This window comes from Bos indicus x Bos taurus, chromosome 2 (assembly GCF_003369695.1).
Source record: "Bos indicus x Bos taurus breed Angus x Brahman F1 hybrid chromosome 2, Bos_hybrid_MaternalHap_v2.0, whole genome shotgun sequence".
Classification (NCBI taxonomy): domain Eukaryota; kingdom Metazoa; phylum Chordata; class Mammalia; order Artiodactyla; family Bovidae; genus Bos; species Bos indicus x Bos taurus.
The window spans coordinates 7765939-7781858 of record NC_040077.1 but is presented as its reverse complement, the minus strand read 5'-3'; the positions used below and the strand labels follow the sequence as shown (position 1 = coordinate 7781858).

The 15920-nt window shown below is 35.2% G+C and overlaps 1 protein-coding gene across 8 annotated transcripts in view; it reads left to right on the top strand.

Moving 5' to 3' along the window:
• The window catches only part of GULP1 (GULP PTB domain containing engulfment adaptor 1), a 336734-nt gene that overhangs the window by 150357 nt on the left and 170457 nt on the right, over window positions 1-15920 (top strand). The window contains exon 1 of one of the 8 annotated variants that reach the window (XM_027555731.1): window positions 8123-8318. The exons of the other annotated variants lie outside the window; for them this stretch is intronic. The gene's annotated coding sequence lies outside the window, so the exon portion shown is untranslated. Of the gene's footprint in view, window positions 1-8122; window positions 8319-15920 lie in introns of those variants that run through there. 8 annotated transcript variants of the gene reach the window in all.

Below are 15920 nucleotides of genomic sequence, written 5' to 3'. Positions count from 1 at the left end.
GTATCAGTGTCCTAGAACTAGTCCACCCTTCCAGATCTACCAGGGCTTTGTACTGCTGCTCAAGCTTTAATTCTGTGATTACTTCATCTTCCCACACTCCCTTATTTTCAGACACTGAATCTTATCCATTAATTTTTTAAAATATATAATGCATTAATTTGCTTCCCTTCTTAGTGACAGCTTTATTTCTCTACCATCATCTTTTGCCTGAGCTACAGCAACAGCTTTTTAACTCTTCTTCTAGAAGTTTCTTTAACAATGTGAATATATTAATATGTAAATCTACATGCAGATTTATTATCTCCCAGTCAACTTCAGTTGATTCCTATTGCAAGGCTTAAGGTACCAAACAGGTTTCCTCCTGGCCTTATCTCTTCAGCTCTATCTGTTGTCACTGCTTCCACCTTTCTCCACTGTTCATCCTTATTGGCCTTTTTTCAGTTCTTTAAATGCCATGTTTGCACACCTTCAAACCCTTCCCAATGGCACCCCACTCCAGTACTCTTGCCTGGAAAATCCCATGGACAGAGGAGCCTGGTAGGCTGCAGTTCATGGGGTCGCTAGGAGTTGGACATGACTGAGCGACTTCACTTTCACTTTCCACTTTCATGCATTGGAGAAGGAAATGGCAACCCACTCCAGTGTTCTTGCCTGGAGAATCCCAGGGATGGGGGAGACTGGTGGACTGCCGTCTATGGGGTCACACAGAGTTGGACACGACTGAAGCGACTTAGCAGCAGCAAACCTTTCCCTGTTCCTTCTGTGTGGTAAACTTCACTTACATCTTTCAAATTATAGTCTAAACATTACTTCCTCCAAAAAGGACCCCTTGATATTTTTTTTATACTAGTTAAGGTTTTCTTGTAATAAGCCACCAGCCACCATAATACCCTATAAATCACTACATTTTTCTTCTCCTTATGTGTGAGTTATTTTCTCCCATTTCTGTCTTTGCCAATGGTGTATAAATTCCATGAGGCATAGCTTAATTCTATCTTTCTCACTTGTATTATAATATAATTCACAATGTAAGTTCATAGTAAATATTCTTTAAATAAGAGACTGAAGTCAGTTTATCCCTTTTATGTATCTTTTAAGTTTTCTGACACTCTCTAAATTAAAGAACTTAATAATTTAAAAATCTATACCTTAACCTCATACACTAATTACAATTAAAATGAATATTGGAGGATAAATCATATAAGTTATTGTACTTGTTGAGAGATGTTCCTGTTTCAGTTTGTTTGTTAAACACCAAATTTTTTTAATGTATTAAAATTAAGTTAGTGTTGTATAAGGAAAATATTTTTATTTATTGGTCAGTTTTTATGTTTCTAGTTGGTGACAAGTTTTTGTTATATGTCTACTTTACTGAATTCTGTCATTTTCTTTACAAAGAAGCAATACAATATATTTTTAAAATGGAATATTGACTACAAGTGTGTAACTATTAGGCAAATCATTTTTATGATTTATTAGTATGATTCTAGCCAGTAGGCAGTATTCCAAATCATAACACTTCAGTAATCTTCATTGGAAAAAAAGTAATTTATGCATTTTTTAGAACTTAATTTAGCAAGAACTAAGTGAAGGATTTGACAGATAAGATGCTTGCCCTCCCAGTGTGTTCAAAAGAATGCTGAAGCTGGAAAAGCTTAATATGTCATTAGCTTGGCAATTCCTCTTAGAACTCAACACTATTAATCATTAGAAAGAGGTTTTGTAATATGTCAGGGGCTTATAATTTGTTCTATTCTAAAATAGCATTTATGACAGGAAAATGATTTCAGTTTATGTATTTTAATCTACGTAAATTTTTTAATCATACAATGACAGAAATTATTCTGGTCTTCTCAAAAAATAAAATTTACATAATTAGACTAATTTATAATTTCTTAAATGGAATTAATTTGCATGACTGTTTTATTATTATAAAACAAGATTCTAATGGAGTGACTAGGTGATACTATAACTCCTTTGTAGCAATTTGTAGTTCCTGAAGGGTATATATGTTACCATGTGGGATAAGTCTTAAAATGTTTGAATGAAGTGTTTAAAGACGACTTTTAGCAGTATTTACTTAAAGTTCATTTGCTTCATTTTCACAGTCCCAAATTACTTTGCAAATAGCCATGATTCCTTACTATAGATTAATATGATCCAGAGAGTTTTCTTCATATAGTCCATTGGAGTTTCTGATAGAATAAGGAGTAAATCTTAGGAAATTGTGTATTTTGAAGACAAAAGTAAAGGGCACGTTGTAGGGAATTTTTTTAAAAAAGATTATAACATGGAGGCTACTGTGGTTTGTATTTCTCAGGGTCAATTAGCACAATCTCAGATACAATCTATTTTATCTAAGTAATAAAGCAATTTTATCTCAGAAAACTGCAGGACTGCATATAATCTGTCTGTGAAATGCAACCCAGATACTGAAAAGTTTAATGATATTAATAATTTCTAGAAGTTGACTTTTTGAAGAATCCCATGATATTTTAAAGAATATGACACTTATTCTTCTGACACAACAAATCTCAAAGAAAAGTGTTAGATGAAACGTTAATTTCTGTTTAAATCCTTTATCAGTGTAGAACAAATCAGAAAAAAAGATGTTTGCAGTTGGAGATGAAAGAATAGAAGAACATAGAACATGCCCTTGGAAGAGAAGGAAGAAGTAAATAGGGATGAATTAAAGTGGCAATTGTTTCCAGTTTTCTGATTGCCATCCATCTGTTCCATCATGAGACTAAAAAGCTTAAGATTATGAAGACCTGAATGTATATGCTAACCGAGTGCTGAAAATGAGAGTTACAGTAAGAATAAAAGGAAATGTTACCTACCTTAGGTTCAGTTGCTTGTTGCCCAAGAATCCAATACCAGGAGACAAGTGCTGGGTAAAAGGAAAGACAGCTTTGTTGAGGAAGCTGAGAATCCTGGGGTGAAGGTGGACTCATGTCCCAAAGAGCAACTTCCAACTCTCCAGGTTTTGCTGGGAGACTTCGCTGGTAGCTCATACGGTAAAGCGTCTGCCTACCATGTGGGAGACCCAGGTTCGATCCCTGGGTTGGGAAGATCCTCTGGAGAAGGAAATGGCAACCCACTCCAGTACTCTTGCCTGAAAAATCCCATGGACAGAGGAGTGTGGTGGGCTACAGTCCATGGGGTCGCAAAGAGTCGGACAGGACTGAGTGACTTCACTTCACTTTATGTAGGAAAAAGAAGAAAGGGCTCTTATTTTCAAAGATGATTGCCTTGGTCACATGATTCCAAGTAGCCATCAAGTCTTGCTTCCAACTGGAACGTTACCTAAGTCAGAAAACTCTGGCTAGCTAGTTCTGAAAAAAAACAAGAAACAAGGGACAAAGACAAACTGAAGCAGACGGAACTAATCTTCAGTCTCGACAGGCATCAGCTTTTTTCACTAGCAGCAAGCTAAGCTAAGTGAATGGTGGTCTAGGGTAGCAGTCTAGGCTTCCCAGGTGACTCAGTGGTAAAGAATCTGCCTGTCAAGCAGGAGACATGGCTTTTGACCCCCAGTCGGGAAGATCCCCTGGAGAAGGAAATGGCAACCCACTCTAGTTTTTTTCTTGGAAAATCCCATGAACAGAGGAGCCTGGCGGGCTACGGTCCATGGAGTCACAAAGAGACAGACATGGCTAAGCGACTAAATAACAACAGGGTAGATGTCAGGCGTGGTAAGCCCAGAGTCACAGCCCTATCATAAGTAAGAAATAGAGTTGAAACAATGCTAAGGAGCTGACAGTCCCTAGTTACATCTCATGGCCTTTTATAAAAATACCTTTATTATTTCAAAATTCCTCAAGGTACCATGGAATGAGTGCAACCATTCTCAGATAAAAGTAAATTTTATGGTTTGCAAAATAATATAACCAAACCAAGATGCCCCAGTGCTCTGTCTTAGAAAACAAGTTTCTAATCCAGGAATCTTTTACCTACCCCGTGACTAAATTATAATACTGACTTTGAAAAAGAAGAAGTGAAGTGAAGTCGCTCAGTCGTGTCCGACTCTTCGCAACCCCATGGACTGTAGCCTACCTGGCTCCTCTGTCCATGGGATTTTCCAGGCAATAGTACTGGAGTGGATTGCCATTTCTTTCTCCAGGGGATCTTCCCCACCCAGGGATTGAACCCGGGTCTCCCGCATTATAGGCAGACACTTTACCATCTGAGCCACCAGGGAAGTCCTTGAAAAAGAAAGGAAAGATATAATCATCTAGAATAAAGTGAAAAATGTACTTTTAAAGTGTTATTGAATTTCTATTTCCAGTGTTTTTTTTTTTAATATTTATTTTGTAAGCATTTTTTTTTCACTTTTAAATGAAGTTCTTTCTGTGTAGTTTCCTCTTCTTATCCTTTCCTTTCTTCTTTCTATCCCTCTCTTCCTCTTTTTCCCCTCCTTTCTTCTGTTCTTCCATTGAGAGTTCTTTTTGGGGTGATGAAAATGTTCTGCATAAATGTAGTTAGATAGTGATGGTTGCATAACTTTGTAAATATTCTAAAAACCACTGAATTGTGTATTAAATGAGTGAACTCTATGCTATGTAAATTATATATCAAGTAAATGCCAGCCAGAGGTTAACTAAGGTGACTAGACTGGAGTAAGTAAAGCGCAAGGATACTAGGTCTTTTCTCAGATTGATTACAACAAATCACAAGGCTAGACATTTAGTTTCAGGACTCAATTGGTAGTCCTTTCCGGTCTTAACAATCTCATGCTTTTTAGTCTTGTGATAGAAGAGCTGGTCTGACAATCAGAAAACTGGCATCAGTCTCAGCTTTAATTCACCTGTATCAACTTGTGGACTTCGTGTCCTACATCCCGGGAAGAGAGACTGTCAGCAATAATTCAGAGACAGGATTAAATGAATACAGGCCACAGGACGGCAAGCCCTTCAACTCGTAGTATTCAACTGCAAAGTGAATAAAAAGCACACAAACACATAAGATATTTATGGCAGTTCATCAGATATAGTTGGGTAAATATACTTAAACATTTATGTTTAAAGTCTGGTAGACTATATTCATTCTCAGATAGATGCCAACTCATAATGGTGAAGACTGAGTTTTTGAAAAAAATATTTTAATTTCTGTTTTTGAAAGTTTTAGATGCTCAGAAAATACTTTTTGTCTACACTAGGAAATTTTTCAAAATACTTAGCAGTTAAACTGTTTTAAAACTGAGGCCGTGAGAATCCAGCCAATTTGAATATAAGTGTCAGTATACAAATAAAAGGTTGTTGTGTTTCTATTATCTGTAAACAGTGTCAATTTGCCTGTTTTCGTTGTTTCCTTGCCTCATGTTACTCATTACAACAGGAAATTCCTTTTTCCATTGTCTCTTATGGCAAAACGTGGCTGCTTTCTAATGACTCTGAGTTCTTCTCAGGAAACGGCTGGAAGCTTTTAAAGCATGTTTCATTGGATTATAAAGGATTGTTGCTTTGTTGCGTTTGTTCAAGCTAGTGCTATTTGCTAGAATTACCCAATGGTTTCTTTATACTTACTTCCTTACATTCTGTGCCAGAAATTGCCTACATACTCTAAATTATGTGAATAGCTCAGGTGATCCATGTTAGGAAGGAAGATCCATTTTAACAGTTTTTCCCAATGGAAACTATAGTATAATTTATTCCAATTAGTTAAAAAATAGCAAAAAATACATTACTATAGCATGTCTAGAGAATTTATTCATATTTATTCAACTGTGCTACCATTTGAAAAATTAGTTTCTCTTCATTTAAAAAAGTTGTTCTTTTGTAAAACATGTGCAGCCAGCCTTAGTGAAAGTTTGGCTTAATGGGAGTTTGACGCCATGGGAAAAATTCTTTAAAATAATTCGGAGGACCCTTATTGATTATCTGGTCTCACCCTCTCATTGGCAAAGAGCAGATTTGTTCTTTTAAGGTGGAGCTTTTATTTCCCCTATTTAACATTTTTGAATCAGTCACAGTCATTAATAAATTTGGTAGTGCTAGCCTGTAGGGCTGTACAAATTATGAAATTTTAAATATGTGAAGTCTAAACTAAAAATTTACATTTTAACTTGGAATATTTGTATGTGTTTGTGTGCATGTGTGTGTGTGTGTTTTGTGTTTACAGAGGGATGTAGGTGATAATACAGTGATAAAATGTTAATTATGCCATACTATATTTTTTCTTTTAGAACATTATTAGTGAAATTTCAGATTAAAAATATGAAGGGTTATCATCACCAGCTCTTTGTTGTGGTTACTTCTATCCACCCATTTAGTCAGTCATTAATTGATTATTTTTGTCTTTTTGTCATGTATGTGTCAGGCTTGGGATTAAAACCATAAAGAAGGCATAGCTTTTGCATTTGAGAATCTTTTTATTTCATTTGAGAATCTATTTATTTCACTATAATAGAGTGAAAGCATGTATAAATTAATAATTTCAAATACTGTGACAGAATATATGAAGACTTATAGGGAGAGTAATTATTTGTTTGGGAGTGGAGCACTCCAGTGCATGAGGAAAAGCTTTACAGGAAGAGGGACAGGTAGAGCCGAAGAATCAAAATATGAAGGTCTCCGAGCAGAGAATGGAAAATCACATCTTCATTTTTGGAAATATAATTCTAACTGCCTTTTCCTTACACATGGAAGAGCATTTCAAATAGCGCTAAGTAGCTATTCTTTGTTTTTAATCAAAGATAAAGTGTTAAACCTCTTTCTTCATATTTTCTTAATTTTTAAAATATTTCTCATGTTGTTGAGGCAGTCCGAGCACGGGTTAGAAAAAAATTTCCAGACATAAAGCATTTCAGAAGGGAGTCAGTTTATTAAGAACAAAGAGCAGAGATAAAGTGAGTACTGCAAGCGCAGCAGGCCGACCTCCCCTGACAGACCAGGGAGAGTCAACAGATTTTGTGTGTTAATAGCCAATTTTTATAGTCTCAAGACAAAGAAAATTCTTGCTAAAAGGTTGGCGTTAGGTGATTGGTTGGGGTGCAAGAATATTTACTGGAGTGGGCATCTTTGCCTAATTGGGAGTCAGGAAGCTTGTTAGTGGTGATCAGGGGCCTTTGGCAACAGTTACAGAGGGGCTCAGTCGGCTTCGGAGGTGACCTTGATTCTGGGCTCCACTTCTGAGGCCTTGGTGCAAAGCCTCGCACCTGAGGTCTCGGGGGCAGGACTCAATACACGTGTCAAAAATTCAAAATTAAAAAAAAATTCATTCTCAACACTGGACATACTGCTATTTTATTGACTTTTTCATTTCTCTTTAGGCTTACTTTTTATCCATCATATGTTAATACCCTTTAAATACTGTATTTATTCCTTTCAAAATCCTCCAAATTCCTTTTAATATTTTAGTCAAGAATTCATCAGATTTCATTTAAAGTGCTAGTTCAACTAGGAATTAGTTCTTATCAATGCCCTTTTAAAACAATAAATTTGTCTATATTAATTGGTTAATTTCTAAGAATAAATTCAGTTGTCAGGTTTGTACAAATACATATGTATATGGATATGTACATGTATACATAGGTATTACACATACACCATATACACATACAATTTACATATGATATATATATATGTATGTGTTCTTAACTTAATTCCTAAAACTGAATGACAGGCTATGCCTTCAACCTGTCCTACACTTAAATAGCCTTAGTCAATCTGATGTTGTATTTGTTACTTGCAGACATGAAATTTAAAAATATAAACTTATTTTAGACTTGCTTTTCACTTTGTATTTGAAACTCTGATGTATTTTCTAATTTAATTAAATATATGTTCATCTGTTTAAAGTAAATAAACATTCAAATTAAATAGGTAATTTTAATTAGATATTATTAATCGGTTTTGGACTCAGGCAGGAATTTTGATTCACAAAAAATCCCTGCACCTATTTAAAAAGAAATTTTCTCAACTGTTACTGAAAATACCTTTTTCCTTCCTAAGCCTTTTCCAGGACACACAGGTCACAGGATGTAATGAGACTCTCTTTCTTACTGTGACTGCATAAAAGCAGTGGAGTTTCTCTGTGCCTGTGCTAATTAGAGGCACTGACCCTATAGAGGCACTATTTATTTCTCTGCTGCTTCAGTTTCCAGACCCCTGGACTCCTCAAACATCTCTTTGACCTCCTTTCTGAGAACTACTGCTTAGAAGATGAGCTGCTCAGAAATCAGGTAGAGATTCAGGTTAATCTTTAGTACTATGTAGTCTGCTTTTCAAAAGTCAACCACGGATGGCTTCTTCTCCTTAGCGGTTTCCAGTTTATTCATTGCTCCTGAGGATGAAAAAGTCATGTTCTACCAGCTGAGGGTGAGTTTTTGAGAAACTCAATTTGCTTATAATTGATCCCTGCTTTTCTGTAGCACTACACTCAAAGAGCACAGTAAAGTATTGATGTTATGTATCCCATTTTAAAGATGAGGAAATATCTTTATTCCTTTAAAACTGTTCAGTATGTCTGTAGAAACAATTTATTCCCATGTTATGGCCCTATTCAAAGAAATTAAATTCCAGAATATATGGGATTTACCCTTGGCCATACAGACAATGATAATGAGAATTATAACTTGTTTTCCTAATGTAGTATTCTTTCTGCTGCACAATGTTGCTTACACACATTAGGCTCTTTCATTAGTTTTAAATAAAGCAATATAGTTTTACAGAGATTCCATGACTGTGATCTGACTGCATTTTAATAGTACTACACACTTGTAAAGCATATTCTGTTAAAAATTCCCAACAAGGGATTAAATTTTTAAAATATGATGAAAAAACAAAATTTCTGTGCTAACTAGTATTTTTTTAACTCCATATAATTTTAGTAACTCAAAAGTCGGTTAAAGGTATTTTATGAAACATTTAACATATCAAAATCATTTTCAAAGGCATTAGCAGAAATATAAATGTTCATGATTAGTTAGCATTTTAAGATGGATAAAGTTGAGCTGAAAATAGCACTTTTAAAATTTCTTTTGATTTTCAGACTTCCATCATGTTTCTATTTTTAAAAGTATATATGTTTCTGTGTGTATATATATATGCATATATGGGTATATACATATACTATATGTATATAATATGTGTATGTATACGTATGTGTGTGCACTTGAGTTTCAGTCCTAAAAATAAACCTTCTTAAAAGTTAAGTGTATCTTTGCCTCATTTCAGGATATTTTGGTATTTTATTTACTATAGATATTAAAAGATAATTGTGTCTTAAATGTGCAACTGTTGGAGGAATCGTTGTCTGGCCTTATGATAGAAATCTGTTATATTGGTTTGTCACATGTAAAATATGAGGTTGTTATTTGAACTGATGACAAAGAGGACTACTGACTAGTAACACATGAAACATACTAATTAAAAAATTGCAACTCTTCTAATCTGAAAATTTTTATGAATTTTTATATGTGTGTAAATTTTGTAATATAGAGAATACTTTACCAAAATTACTAGTTTAATCCACTATCGTAGTTATAAATTATTTTAAATGTTTATTAAGAATAATTTCAGACATGTGCAGAGTTCACAGTGATGTAATGAACCCTTGTGTATCCCTCACCCACCTTCAGCAATTTCCATGCATGGACGTTCTGTTCATCTATATGCTCTTTCCTTAACCCTCTCCTAATACTATTTTGATGCAAATCCAGCATTCTTTAATTTCATCTATGAGTATCTCTGTGTGAATATCTAAAACTATTTTAAATGTAATTACTATGTCATTAGGACATGAAAATAATTATAGTAATTCTTCAATAGCATCAATTGCTAGCCATGTTTAAATTGCCAATTGTCTCATAGTGTTTTCAATTTGCTTGTTTTAAATATAACTTATATTCCTTAACAAGTCCATAACTTACATTATTCATGTCTTTTTAATCAATGTTCTCTTTCATCTTTCTCTCTTTCTACCCTGCATGTAACAAATAAATGTAGAAGAAACCATTCCTTTGTGCTAGAGAGTTTCTCACTATCTGATTTTAATGATGGCAACCCTGTGGAGTAGTTAACATGTTCCTCAGTTCTCTGAATTTTCTGTACAATGTTAATTAGTTGGATATAGAAGTTTGATCAGAATCAGGTTTGATTTTCTTTCAGCAAATCTGTTTCCTGGTGGTGTAGCATTCTTTCATCAGGAGTTATATAACTTTTGCTTGTTTCTCTTGTTTGATGTTAAGTAGCCACTGATACTCAATGGCTCCACTAGTTTATTAGGGCTTGAAATGTATGTTCCCATTCTGTCATTACTTTTACAATTAACTAGCAGGATACTTCTAAAGAAAAACCTGTTCTAGGTTAACAATGAAACTGTTTACATAGGGAAGTCGAGATAAATTGTTGGGTTTTTTTCCTTTATATGCTGGCTCTTGCAATGAGGAATTTGTTTTCTAGCTCTTTTCAGTGTTGAGGGATGAGTTATTATCCTTTCTTATTCTTATTAGCTCATGAATTTAGACATGTTTGACATTTTTCCATCCATTTCAGTTATTATTCTAATTGATGATCATTTTTCCATTGGGGCCTTCAAACCTTATACTTAGACTCTGTACAGTTCTCGTCTCAGACAATGACTCAGCCATTTGTTCAAGGAACTTTGGTTCTTTAGTGAGAAGCACTATTTTTAAGACCAAAAACTGGGTGCCAGAGTGCTGTTCATTACTACTAGAGTTGGCTGTTTCTAACCTTTCAATATTCGTTTTTTTAAAGATAAACATATGTCTAGAGATTACACTGATTGTTCCAATTTGATATCAGAACTGTGGAGTTTATTTAACTATTTCTGTTTCACATGTGTATCTTCTTTCACATACATTCAACTTTCACCTAAAAGTCTCAATACCAATGAAGATAATAGAATGTAACGTTGTTTATTGTTTTTGCTTTATTGTCTATGCCAAAGCCTTTGACTGTGTGGATCACAATAAACTGTGGAAAATTCTGAAAGAGATGGGAATACCAGACGACCTGACCTGCCTCTTGAGAAATCTGTATGCAGGTCAGGAAGCAACACTTAGAACTGGACATGGAACAACAGACTGGTTCCAAATAGGAAAAGGAGTACGTCAAGGCTGTATATTGACACCCTGCTTATTTAACATATATGCAGAGTACATCATGAGAAATGCTGGACTGGAAGAAGCATAAGCTGAAATCAAGATTGCCGGGAGAAATATCAATAACCTCAGATATGCAGATGACACCATCCTTATGGCAGAAAGTGAGGAAGAACTAAAGAGCCTCTTAATGAAAGTGAAAGAGGAGAGTGGAAAAGTTGGCTTAAAACTCAACATTCAGAAAACAAAGATCATGGCATCTGGTCCCATCACTTCATGGGAAATAGATGGGGAAACAGTGGAAACAGTGGCAGACTTTATTTTTTGGGGCTTCAAAATCACTGCAGATGGTGACTGCAGCCATGAACTTAAAAGATGCTTACTCCTTGGAAGGAAAGTTATGACCAATCTAGACAGCATATTGAAAAGCAGAGACATTACTTTGCCAACAAAGGTCCGTCTAGTCAAGGCTATGGTTTTCCCAGTGGTCATGTATGGATGTGAGAGTTGGACTGTGAAGAAAGCTGAGCGCCAAAGAATTGATGCTTTTAAACTGTGGTGTTGGAGAAGACTCTTGAGAGTCCCTTGGACTGCAAGGAGATCCAACCTGTCCATCCTAAAGGAGATCAGTCCTGAGTGTTCATTGGAAGGACTGATGCTGAAGCTGAAAGTCCAAAACTTTGGCCACCTGATGTGAAGAACTGACTCATTTGAAAAGACCCTGATGCTGGGAAAAATTGAAGGCAGGAGAAGGGGACAACAGAGGATGAGATGTTTGGATGGCATCACTGACTCAATTAACATGAGTTTGAGTAGGCTCTGGGAGTTGGTGATGGACAGGGAGGCCTGGCGTGCTGCAGTTCATGGGTTCACAAAGAGTCGGACACGGCTGAGCGACTGAACTGAACTAAACTGATTGTTGTCCATCTTTATATATGAAAGAGCCTCAGAATCACAATGCCAGAACTATCTTACCTATATCATCACTGAAATGAATTTGTTTTGTTTGCACTTCCTTTTGTTCCTTATGACATATCACCTTAGAGATATTGGGTCAAATTGTTTTGTTTCAGAGTCACAAGAAATAGCTCTTGTTTGTGTGATTATACTACCAACAAGATACGTATTTAGGATCATATTTTTCCTTTTATTTTCTATTCTAAGGAATTGCCATTTTAAAATTGTGCTTTAAAAATTAGTAAAAATTTACCTCTTTTCTAAGTTTAATCAATTAAACAATGTATACTTAAAGTAGACAGGGCTGAATCCTTGTCCTTTGCAGCTTCCCTTCACTATGGTAATCATTGGGGCCAGGAATTATGATACAGTCTTTCTTTTCTCAATAAGGAGTTTCTGCTGCACAGAAGTGTTTTAAGAATAGTATGAAGAACTCCGTATAATCTTTGCCTAGCAAAGATTTCCTAGCTTTCATTCATTGAAATTTTACTGCATTAAGCATATATATTTATTTTCTTTCTCTTTCCCCCTCTTTCTCTTCTCTCTCTCTCTATATATATATGTATATACACATGCATATTTATACATTTATACATCCATTGTATGTAGCATAATAACACACACATAAATATAATATTTTTTTCAGAACTGTTTGAGATGAAATAGCAGACATGCTGTCCCATTACCCTATATTACTTCAGTGACTTTTCCCTAAAAACAAGAACATTCTTCTTTATAACCACAGTATAGCCATCAACATCACAAAATTAATATTGAATTCCATCATCTCACTCATAAACTCTATTTATGTTTTGCTGATAGTCCCAATAGTATACTTCAAGATCCAATTAAGACTGCATACTATGTATAGCTGTCTCTGTAATCTCCCAGTTAGGAAAGTTACCATTCTTCCCTTTCCTTTCATGACCTTTGCATTTTATTAAGAATACCGGCTACTTTGTAGGGTATCTCTCAATTTGAGTTTGTCTGGTGTTTTTCCCAATGCATCAAGAACTACAAGTTGTCAATATGTCCCAATACTGGTCATTTCCTCAAATTAGTTAATATAGTATCTACCCTATTTCTCTTGTGAAAAGGTTGATAATCAGTAGTTTTATATAAATGAGTAATTAATATTTGGGAGAGATATTTTAAGAATCCCAGTTCTCCACACCAGTGGAGATAAAAGAAAATAGCATTATTCATTGTTATCTCAGTTTACATACGAAAGAGACTCAGAATCAAAACCTTGTGAATAACTTGAGCTACATCAATGTTCACCTATTAATTTTAGCACTGATTACCCTTGTCTTAATTAGTTATTTCTGTGATGGTTGTCAAATGGTCGCTTTTTAATTCATTCCCTCTGTGTTGGCATTCTGCTATAAAGTATGACTTTCCTTCTCTGTAATGTATGTATTTATTTATAGCATTATTTCCTCATGACTTCCTATTTTATTCAGTGGCTTATAATCCATTACTATCATTATGTATAGTGCTCTTTAAATTGTCTCACTGGTGACCCTTTAGGCCTTGGTGTCACTTTGGCATACCTCCATCATTCTTTGAGCACGTTTGTGTTTTTTGGTGCTGGAGAGGTTCTGGTTCGTCTTGTCCTTTCTCTGCCTCAATCCAGCTATCAAACATTTCGCCAACCCTGCCCTTGACACAGAACACACAGGAAGGGACTGGCTGGCCTCAGATCAGCACAGTCAAACACGTCAGTCTAGTCCCGAATAAGCCCCTAGAGTAGATTGAGTCTTGATTCTATGAACCCTTCTTTTTATTTTAATCTCTTATTTTCCTATGATGAGCAGTATAAGATCTCTTCTTTCCTTGGTAACTCTAGCATCTGACTCAAAGTAACAGTCTTTATTTTGCTGTTGATATATAAAAGACAGTTAGCAAGTTCATTCTAGTTTTCATATAATTTCCATGATTACATCCATTTTTGATAGTCCTTTCTTTATATTAAACACTGTATATTCTATCCTGTCTTCATCATTTCATCTTAGTTTTACATGTAGGTGTGTATATATATATATATATTTATAATTTTAATTTTATTTTTTGAGATGAAATTCACAAAATAAAAATAACTATTTTAAAGTGTGCAATTCAGTGGTAATTTAGTCCCTTCACAGTGTTTTTTGAACACCATTTCTAGTTACAAAATATTTCCATTGGCCTAAAAGAAAACCTTATATCTAATAGAGTCAGATCTCATTCTCACCTCCCCCTAGCACCTGGCCGCCATCAACTTGCTTTTTGATTTACTCTTTCTATATATTTCAAGTAAATGAGATCATATAATATCTGGCTTTTAGTGTCTGATTTCTTTCACTTTAGTAATGTTTTTGAGGAATCCATGGTGGCTCAGACAGTAAAGAATCTGCCTGCAATGCAGGAAACTTGCAGGAGACCCAGCTTTGATCCCTGGCTTGGGAAGATCCTCAGGAGAAGGGAAGGCTGCCCACTCCAGTATACTTACCTGGAGAATTCCATGGACAGAGGAACCTGGCAGGCTACAGTCCATGGGGTCACAAAGAGTTAGACATGACTGAGGGACTAACATTTTCACTTTCATGTCATAGTATGTTCTAGTACTTCAATCCTTTAAATGATTAAATAATATTCCATTGTATGTGTATACCACATTTCTATTTAGCCACTGATCCATTAATGAGTATTTAGGTTGTTTCCACCTTTTGATTATTATAGATAGTGCTGCTAAGAGCATTTTCAACCAAGTATTTGGGAACTTGTTTTCAATTCTTAAGGGTCAATTCCTGGGTCATGGGGTAATTCTATGTTTAACTTTTTAGGAACAGCCAAACTGTTCCATAGTGATTGTATCATTTTATATTCTCTCCAGTGATGTCTTCATGCTCACTGATGCTTGCTATCATCTATTTTTAAAAGTTTCTAGTGATTCTAGTGAGTATCAAATGCTATCTCATTATGGTTTCAATTTGCATTTCACTAAGGAGATCAGCCCTGGGATTTCTTTGGAAGGAATGATGCTAAAGCTGAAACTCCAGTACTTTGGCCACCTCATGCGAAGAGTTGACTCATTGGAAAAGACTCTGATGCTGGGAGGGATTGAGGGCAAGAGGAGAAGGGGACGACAGAGGATGAGATGGCTGAATGGCATCACTGACTCGATGGACATGAGTCTGAGTGAACTCCGGGAGTTGGTGATGGACAGGGAAGCCTGGTGTGCTGCGATTCATGGGGTCGCAAAGAGTCGGACACGACTGAACGACTGACTGATCTGATCTGATCTGATCTGAATGATTAAAGATGTTGAACATCTTTTGGTGTAGTACTTGTTGGCCATTGATATATCTTTGGAGAAATGTCTACTCAAATCCTTTGATCATATTTAATTGGGTTGTCTTTTTGTTGTGTGAGCTGTAAATGTAAATTTGCCTTATGTAATTGTTTCTCTTCTTAATTTGCCTGACTGAAGGTGATACTTCAGGAAGAACTGATTGGAATATTTCCTTAGTTCTCACAGGCTGACAGCAATTGGTCTGTACCTTAATATTTCAAAGATATTTGCTCTATCCAAAATCATTAGTTTCCATTTTCTTTTCTTCAGTTGTCTTTTGCTATTAGCATTGTTGTTAAAACTTTGATTTTAACCTGACATTTTTCTTCTTTATGAGTACCTTGAAGTTTTTGTCTACATTCTCAAAGATTTTTTTTTTTTTAACTTTAAATTTTACTGGAATTTGACTAGAATATGTCTTATTGGTTATGTTGGTGACTTTGCCCAAGTATGCAATGTAATATTCATATGACATTATTAAATTTTTTTCATTTAATAAAGTTAAAATTTTTTTTTTAATTTTAGTATTTATTCTGTCCCATTTTTTGGCTGTCTCCTTTGAGG